This window comes from Melozone crissalis, unplaced genomic scaffold, assembly GCF_028551555.1.
Source record: "Melozone crissalis strain CALT ecotype California unplaced genomic scaffold, PUWL_Pcris_2 ptg000045l_1, whole genome shotgun sequence".
NCBI lineage: Eukaryota > Metazoa > Chordata > Aves > Passeriformes > Passerellidae > Melozone > Melozone crissalis.
The window spans coordinates 6,055,785-6,065,194 of record NW_026535823.1 but is presented as its reverse complement, the minus strand read 5'-3'; positions in this window follow the sequence as shown (position 1 = coordinate 6,065,194).

Below are 9,410 nucleotides of genomic sequence, written 5' to 3'. Positions count from 1 at the left end.
TTAAAGCCTGTATTTCCAAACTCTTGACCTAAGTAAAAAAGCATTAGCTGTTTGCCACAGTTACCAATCTCACTGCAATGCTTGAGATCTGGGAATAAAAGGCCTGAACACAGCTCTGTTGAAAACAGCAGAGTGGCTTTTTCAAAGGGCTTCACCTGCAAAATTGATGCTCTCATGACCTCTCAGATCTGGCTGCTATTTGCTGAGTTCAATTCAAGGTTTCTTATGTGTTCTTAAAGGGTTTGAGTAATACAGGGTTCTGATCCTCAGTTCTGTTCTCTTTTGCACTGTATAACAAGAGAGGCTCTGAAGAACAGGATGCTCTGGGAGGGGGAGGCTGTGACCTGCAAGATGACAGTCGATGGCACCTGACAGCCACTTGAGGCCCCAAGTCCCTGGCTGCTGTCACTGGTGAGGCTCCAGCCTCAGATTTCCTACCCAGGACCTCTCGAGTCAAAATGTTGCTCACCTTATTTAATCCCCAAATCCCACTGCCATGCTGCTGATGTGGGTAAAGCAAAAGGAGTTTATTTACAATCACTAAGGGGTTTTGAGAAATAAGTTTTAAAATGCCTGTTGACATTTCAAGGATGTTTGTGCTACACTGATGCTGAGTTTCTGTTTAACATGAAACTCTGTGTTAATACCGTGTGACTTCAGTAAGGTCAATCTGCCACCTGCAGAAGCCACGCTGTTGCTGTTCCTATCGGTGCCATTCGGTGAGCTCAGCGGGGCGGGTGACACCGAGTGGCGCTCGGTGTTTCCCAAGTGAGAACCTGACGGAACACGCTCTCAGGCAGGAGGCGGCGTCAGGGCGAGCATTAGGCAATGAGATGTGACAGTGCCTGTAATGCCAGGATATCCCTGTGCTGGGCACTGGGCTGACAGCCCGACCCGACAAATGCTCTGTTTCCTGACAGCCTTTCTCTGCATACAGAAAAAAGGCTTCAATGTAAATAGGCAGGAGCAGAGCTTCCTCAAAAACTCGGACAAATTTTAATGGCAGTGATTTTTTTTTTTCAATCTTCTCTCACTCTTCAGTAAATTCCAAGGTTGATTTTTCTTTTGATGGATCAGAAGAGACAAGGGAGAAAAATTAATAATTAAAAAACCCATGGAAAGTACCTTGACATTGTAAGTGGAGGGGGAAGATGATTGCAAGCTCTCTCCCAATTCTAAGGCTCCCTCTAAAAAAAAAAATCTTCATTTGCAACTTCAGGATACTTGGAAGCTCTGCAGATGTTGCAAAGAAAGGTGAAGAAAGCAGCAGTAGTGTTCAGCAGGAACCTTTTGCACCTTTGAATTGGCTGGCTAGCAGACACTGGTGCTCAGGGAAGCATCCCTTGCACATGCACAGCTCCCTCCCTGTTTGCCGGGCTGTGTGTGGGAGGGGGGATTAGTGCGCGGCCATATGGGAGGGAGCTCACACACAACAGTTTCTTACTGAGCCTGCTGCAGGAGCCACGGAGAGCAGAGGGAGCAGGAAATGAGGGAGGAGGGGACAGGGCTCCAATGGCACTTCATGGAAGGGATGCACAAACCCCCTGAGGAGATGAGGGGCTGAGGACATGGAGGCTTTGACCCTTCCACATGCCTCACAGACCCCAACTGGAGAGGCAGCCTCAGTATTTTGTCAGTGTGAACTCTTTTTTTTCTACTTCATGAGATTTTCCACTGGACATGAAGGAGAAGTATGTGTATTACTTAATAGGAAACTGAAATGAAGGTTGGTGGATGATAGTTCTTGTGTAAATCAGTAGGCTGGATCACAGCTTTATGTTCACAATATATTAAAGTGAGGAATCAGCTACTTTTAACAACATCAAGCCTTCCTGGGTACAAAGAGCTTGGAAACTCCAAATATGAAGGGTTGGGGAAGGGATGGGTTGTGTGGGAGCAAGCCACAGCAGGACTTTGTGCTCTCCTTGTTTCATTTATCCAGGATCAAATCCTCTTCCACATTTCTGAGGCAGCTGCAGACTTACTGACCTTGCATTCAATTGGTGACCCATCAGTACTGCTTGCTTTAAGAGAGCTGTCCTTAAATCAGCATTCATCCTTCTGGCCAAAACCTCCCCATGGAAAAACCCCAATGCTCAAATGAGCCCCAGCTTTTCATCTCTAGAAGGAAATCTCAGAGAATTCCTCAGATTGCCTCAGAACAACAAGAGAGGTCGGTCCTGCTGGAATCTGCCATGTCCTCTGGGATCTGTGGGAGTCAAGGACAGTTTTCCCCAGGCAGGCAGCTTTTCCAGCCAGCTCCCTAGCTGCATGGTCTTTCTCTGAGACACTACATGGGAACTGGCCAGAAGAGATAATATGGTCCTCTGCCAGTTAATTTTTCCTGGCATGTTTCCATGGGCCTGAAGAGCAGAAAACATGTGAAGAAGTAGGAGGGAAGATCTGGCCCTGTGTATTTTCCTGAAAAGCTAGCTCTGTTCCACACAGCTGCTAGTGGTTCTCTCCCTTTATTTTTTTCCTAATACAAAGAGAAGCATAAAGTTACTAAATTATTTTCCTAAGGATGTTTTCTGAGCTATTATGCATATTCTGTTATTGCTTTGCAAGTCTTGCCTGTTTTATCACACAGTGGCATTTTTATTCCCCTTATTCTCAAGGGTCAGTAGACCAGCTAGGAAGTCAAGTTGCCCTCATTCTGTTCTGCTCACAAAGATAAGAGCTGGGAACTGGGTAATATCTTCAGTGTACTTGTGTAAGCATCCATCCAGCCTGCTGCCTTCCCTCATGGCTCATTGTGCAGCAATTGCTTTAAGTACCTGTCTCCAGTTACTTAATGGAAAGAAACCAGCAGAAGAGATTTATTGAATTGAAAGGGAAAAGTCTTGAAAGATGTTTCCTACCTGTAGGGATCCAAATAAGGAGTTAACTCAAATGGGATTAGAGGATTCAATGGAGAAACAGATGCCTTTTTTCTCAGATCCTATCTTAATGTTCTTTTTCCAAATATGCAGTGACATAAATTTCACATATGCACATGCTTATTCCCTCTGTCTCCAAGCAAAATTGATCCAGTCAGAATGTTATTTTTAATGATCTATTATAAATAACCCCAAGTAGTAGAACCAAGGCATAATGAACCTGAAGTTTATGTAAAATAGATAAAGGAGAGAAATTTCTCTAGTGAGGGATCAGTTTATGCTGTGAAGCACCACCAACAGTAAGGCTTGCACTGTCAGCATTTGTTATTATACATGTATGTGTCAAGCCATTATAAAAATCTTCCAAGCTCTCTGTTTCCTTTGCTGAGCTGTTTGTTCTCTGGCACAGAGTCCCAGAGCCAAAGCATGTTGCATTAATATGCAACTAAAGAGAGTAGAAACTGTCACTACCTGCAGATGAGTGTACCTACAAATGCATTGGCCTCCTGGTGTCACTGGAGGATGATGATGATAATGGAGGGAAGAAATCTGTCTCTCATTCTCAGTTACATCAATAGAGCAAACCACTTAAACACACTGTTTCTAGTTTCTCTTGTTTTACAGTCTTCACTTGTAGTTCTTTTAAATTCTTCACAATCCCCTTTTATTTTTTTATATGGATTTTAAGCCAGAAGGCAAAATGCAAAATAGTGTTTAAGCTAAGGATCTATTGCTAAAAATATTATAATATTTTTTATGTTTTCCATATGCTCTGTTTAATTACATAGTACTTGTATCCTATTCAATTTTTATTGTCATATGCCCATAATTTAACAAACTGCTTGATTTTAAGTTCATCTTCTAAAATCTGCTCCCAACACCAAATCCACATTATCTCATACTTCTGTTATCTCCATAAGCCCCACCTGAGCTGCTGTTGATTCAGACAGAGGTTCCCAAATTCAGTTTGTTTGAACAGTATGCAGAAGTCCAGAAGAATGGTCCATGTGAAGGACCATTGGAAAACTGTAATTTCTGACTCAAGTTCAGGATGTGCCTCTTCAATCTTATCTCTGAAAACTAAGAGTGTGTTGAGGTACATCTCAAACACAAAGCATCATGAACCAATGTAGCTTTTTTACCCTTCTCCTCCAGGGAGAACAAGATAATAAATTGGTCCAGTTTTTGCTGCTGTTCTTGATGGGCTGAAAAGTGTTCACCTCCTGTGTTGGCAAAAGCAATGTCATAAACTGTGGTACAGAATAAACTACTCCAGTCCCACATTATGGCAGAATAATTGGTGGGAAAGTATTTTCTCCTGCAGCTCTCAAGGAATAATTTATAATGAATGTCTAGTTTTTCAGGGTGTAACAATGCTCCTTTGAGTCTCAGGTATGTGTTTTTTCTAACGTTACATGACATACAGAAGTAGCTGGAGAGGACATTTTAAAGTGATGAACTTAGATTGCACCAGTGTTGAATGTTTACCTCTGATGAATTTGTAGAAAGTATTAACCACAAACTGTCAGAAACTCTTCAAATCTGTATAATGGATCAGGTTCCTTGTCCTCAAGAGGATGGGTCCTCTTCAAAAGTAAAAGAAAACTCTGGAAGCAGAGATTTCATCCTCTCTCAGAGTCAGCATGTGTCTTGTTTAGGTTTGTAAGACTCAGATTTCAGTATTTAAATAAATTTCTTCATCTTTCCAAGGACTGCAATGGGAAAGGATGATATGCAAATGATAATTAGCTTACACATGTCAGGTTTGGCCACAGACTCAATCAGACTGCAGTAAAACTTAAGGTGAGCACCAGCTAAAGTACAGCCATTGTGTTTTTGAAATTTGCTTGCTGAGTGTACTTTGAAGCCTTTCCAGAGTATACAGGAAAAATCTCTTCAAAATTTCAGAAGTTCAGAAACCATCTCCAGCTGAGTCACATTTATAAACACTGGTCCATTTAGTCCAAGTGCTCCAGGTCAGATTTTTCTCAAGAAACAGCCTTGTTTCCGTACACACTGACTTATTTACTTTAAAAATACATTTATTGGTGTGGTTTTTTCATCTATCAGAAGCTATTCTGATGAATGTTAAAGTGACTTTTCAGCTTGGGTATTATAACAATGTGAAAATGTTGTCATTATCCTTTCTATTTAAAATGAAATTTTGAAAACTCTCTACTTTCCCCATAGTATTTGTATTGGTAAAAAATGTCTTTCATGCCTTAAGACAGAACTTGGATTTAGAAACCTGGATTAATTTTATACATGGATTTCTTAGTTTGGGTAGAGAATACCGAAACCTTATGCAGGTGCTTTCCTAAATGTTTTCTTTTCTTTTAATGTAAATTGCCTGGAACAGTGTTTGCAAAGTCCTAAAATTCAACATTTCTCCATGTCCTGACTGTAACTGAACCAAATCATCCTGACAACACCTGAGATACACAGGAAAAAATGCAGAATTTGGAGTAGCTGAGGCATTGCCTTTTTTTGTTCATTTGAAAATGAGTGAGTATACTATAACTTGGCTTTCTAACTTTCACTGAGGCAGGTATGGAGCAAAACATCATCCATCCACCTAAAAAACCAACATTCACCTCATTCCAGCTGCCAGCAAAGCCCTGGGGCACACAGCAGCACAGTACCAAGGGGATTAGCAGCAGCTCAGACTTACAGAAAGATGCACAGACTGCAGCAGATGATGGCTGGCTGCTCTGCTCATCCCAAAGGCATTCCCAAACAATTGTGTAAGTTGCTCTGAAAATGTTGCCTGTAAAACAATGTGGTTTGTCTATCTTAGTAATTTAAGCAATGGTATTTATTGAATCTAAAACTGAACTGCCTAACTCTCCACATCCTTCATAGCAAAACCCTCCAGTAGTGCCTTTAATGGAGCTGCACTTATTTATACCAGTAGAAATTATAGGCCTAGATTTTAAGACAAGGATTATTACCTGTGGATCAAAAAGCCATGGTAAAATTGCCTTGTTATGCATTATTTCTGAAAATACTTCACAATGTTTTACAAACAGTACAAAAAAATCTGGTTTCCCATCTAGTAACAATTACAATGGTAGGGAAAAGAAGCAGCAGAGTAAACCACCCAAAGAAGCAAAGACTGAAAAGCAGAGGTACCATGTCCAGGTGCTTCCTATGAAGCTCAAGGGAATGATTAGGTGATATCCATAATTTCTTCTATACAGGAGAAAGCAGCAGCCCAAGCAAATAAAAGGAAGTTTAACAAAACTCTTAGAGAAGGGATGAGGCAATTTTTTAGCATGACAATATTGTCCTTGCATCAAGTCTCTCCTGTAACAAGATGCTCAATGCATCTCTAATACCTTTCAAGGATTTCAAATAAACACCAAGAGATGGATTATGCCCATTCTGTGGCTACAGAGGGTGATGGATGCAGAGCAGAGTGCTCCCCTAATTAATGAGGACCAGCAGGCTGCAGTGTTGCCCAGAAGGCAGGAGCACAGGATTTGTGGAATTGCTCTTCTTTGGTGCTCCTCACACAGAAAGGAGAGTGAGCTGCAGCTCTGTCCTTCCTGCTGCTCCCTGTTTGGACAAGGAGAGGCAAGTACAAAGCACATCTCAAAGGAACACAACTATCAAGGCTTCCCACAGCGCAAATAAAGAATTCCAGGAAGTTTCTTTCTCTTTAAAGCAAAGTGCTTCCTGATCTCCCCATATAACATTACCTCTCAGTGACAATTTGACTGATTAACTGAATGGTAGTTTAATCTGCCCCAAATTTATTACATTCCATAACAAAACTATGGGTGCAGTGTTTCCTGTTGTACAGCAAGATGTAAAGATTCCTGGAAACTTCACCTGAACATCTCACTAGTAAGATTCCCAACCACAGAAAACAATTGAGGTTTGCTTTTCCAGTTTTTTTCCAGTTGTTAAACATTTTGCTCAAAAATTGAAAAATACTTTTTTTTTCTTTTCCAGATAGTTGTTTAATCACTGCTTTAGGGTGAAAAAAAGTGCATAGGAGCAGATGGCAAGAACATAGGATTTAAGGAGGGGACAGATGTAACCATATTAGGGAGCCTGGAAGATAAATCTCTTGAAATCTTGTGGCAGACGTGATCATCACTTTGTTTACACAGATGAAATATGACTTGTTTCAATTAACAGTTGCTGCTGACCATATTTGGTATCTTTCCCCTTCAGATGGTCATTAAAACCTGTTGTAAATCATCGTGTTTGTGCTACTTCCATCCTGTGCATAAATCATGTAGGCATCCCAGCATCTCCATCCTTTGTGGAAAATGTGTAGATAGGTATTTACACCACATAAAAATGGTGCTTGCTTCCTTTTAAGCAGTTTGTGCTGTCTCTGGTGATGTAGCAGGGAAGCAGGAAAAGAAGGACATCTGCATTCAGCCTCTGTGCTGCCAATCCGGGCTCTGCTCTGCCTCTGGCTCCCTCCCCGGCGTTGCCAGCAGCGTCCCTGTCGCACACGGCTCAAACAGCGAGCAGGGTTTGAGCTCCTGCATCTGCAGCGTGGGAAGGCAGCACGGAAAGAACAGCCTTCTCCTTCTGTGGAAAAATCCACAGGGTGTGTGAGAGACAGCGAGGAAATAACGTGTGATCCGCGGGCAGCTTCCTCGCTGCTGACACGGGTGCAGGAGCCGGTGCTGACCTTGGGAAAACGATGTTTGCAGATGTAGAGGAAGCCCTCCTAAAGCGGCTGTGCGTGTATATACTGACTTTACATGTAAATATAAATATTTACATGTATGCTTGGGCGAGTTCAGCAGCTGCTGCTTGGATGCACTCTTTTTAAAGTTGGGATTTTTAAAATATTAAGAAAACCCCCAAGGTGGTTCAGAGTGCTCTTGTGTTGTTCTAATTCCAGTTCCTCACTTCATGGTTGTGGGAAATGAGAAACAATCAGAGGTGTGAGCCCAAGGAGGTGTTCTAGCATTAATCACAACACCTTGGGAGCAGATATTAGCACATCAAATGAACACAGAGAGGGAGAGGAGCTGGCAAACATCCATCTACTCCAGCATAGCATTCCTAGTCAAATTGTTCTCCTCCAGCTCCAAACTCTAAACACATAGGGTGTCTAGTGTCTATTTGAGCCAGAGTTCTCTGCTACAGATATTTTTATCAATTAAACTATTTTTTTAATTTCAAATTTAACTGAATGGACTGAAAATTTCATTTGGTTATGATTGAAGCAGGAAGCTCATCCTCCTTATTCAGGGCTAGAAGCTGATATATTTGTGTTATGTATTAAGCAGAAACATCCTCCAAAAGGAAAGAGGAAGAAGGTGGTAGTTACAGCAATGTTATATTTATCCAGTTCTGACTCCTATTTTCCCTGTCATGAAGGCAAGGACATCACACAGGATCACAGATCAAAAAGTGGAGTATGTAGGTGTAAGTGTCACAGATTGTGCCCCTTACTAGAACCTGGATATTAATTGCACAATTAATATTAATGGCACTGCATTTATAAAAGACCTGTATAGGTAAGCACTGTAAAATCAGGAAATAACAGAATTAAGGTGGCAGATACCAGAACTGTGCTGCAATTGTTAGAAATTATTATGCAGTTTCAACAAAAAATTATACCATTTTCTTTTCATGAGTTGACAAGTAAATTTAGCAATATTTTGCATTTCTTTAGTGTTTCTCACCCTGATGTACTTGTGTGAATTAAGTGCAGGCAGACTCACGGAATAACTTAGTCAAAGAGTAAGAATAGAAAATAACATTTACCAGTTATACACATGAAATATTTTCTACTATATTCTCGTTCCTTAGGGAACAAAATACTTATGCAGATATCCAGTTGGAACATCTTATATCAAACTGATTGTAACTGATGATTTCTTATGACAGTAACTGTTTCTAGATTTAGGCAACGATAGAAGAACTTTACTTAGTAATTAATTAACCAAAATGTAAGATATACTATTTCAAATCATTTGTTACCAAATTAAAAAGGTTCTTCCTGAGTACTTTTCTGCAGTACTGAGGAAGCTTGGATGAAAGGCAGCAAAATTAATTTGATTTTATATGAATGTATAGTTTGAATCCCAGAGCATGGTATGTGCACCCATAATAAAGTGCTATTTCTCCTTTTTTTTCTTAAATGGGGAAGAATAATCTGCATTATAATCCACACAAGTAAAGCTGATTACATTAAAGTAACTTACAGTAGGAATGTTCTATTCTAAATTGCTTATGCTACCTTCTGTTAATGAAAAAGTATCATAAACTGTACCCTGCTGGCATTTTTACAGACTTAAAATTTACATCAACAAGTGCCCTGGATTGCAATGTCAACATTTCATTACAGTCCCTCCTGCAGGCACATTGCACTTTGTGTATGGAAGCACACACACCTTCAGTGCTGCCTAATGGAAAAATGGTTTTCATGTGTGAAATTAAAAATAGACAGATAAATTTCCTCCTCTCAGTTGGAAGATTATGTTGAAGATGCAGGATGTTGCTTTCAAAAGGAAATGTTATATCCTCTATAATTCGGGAGGGTCGGGTGTAGTG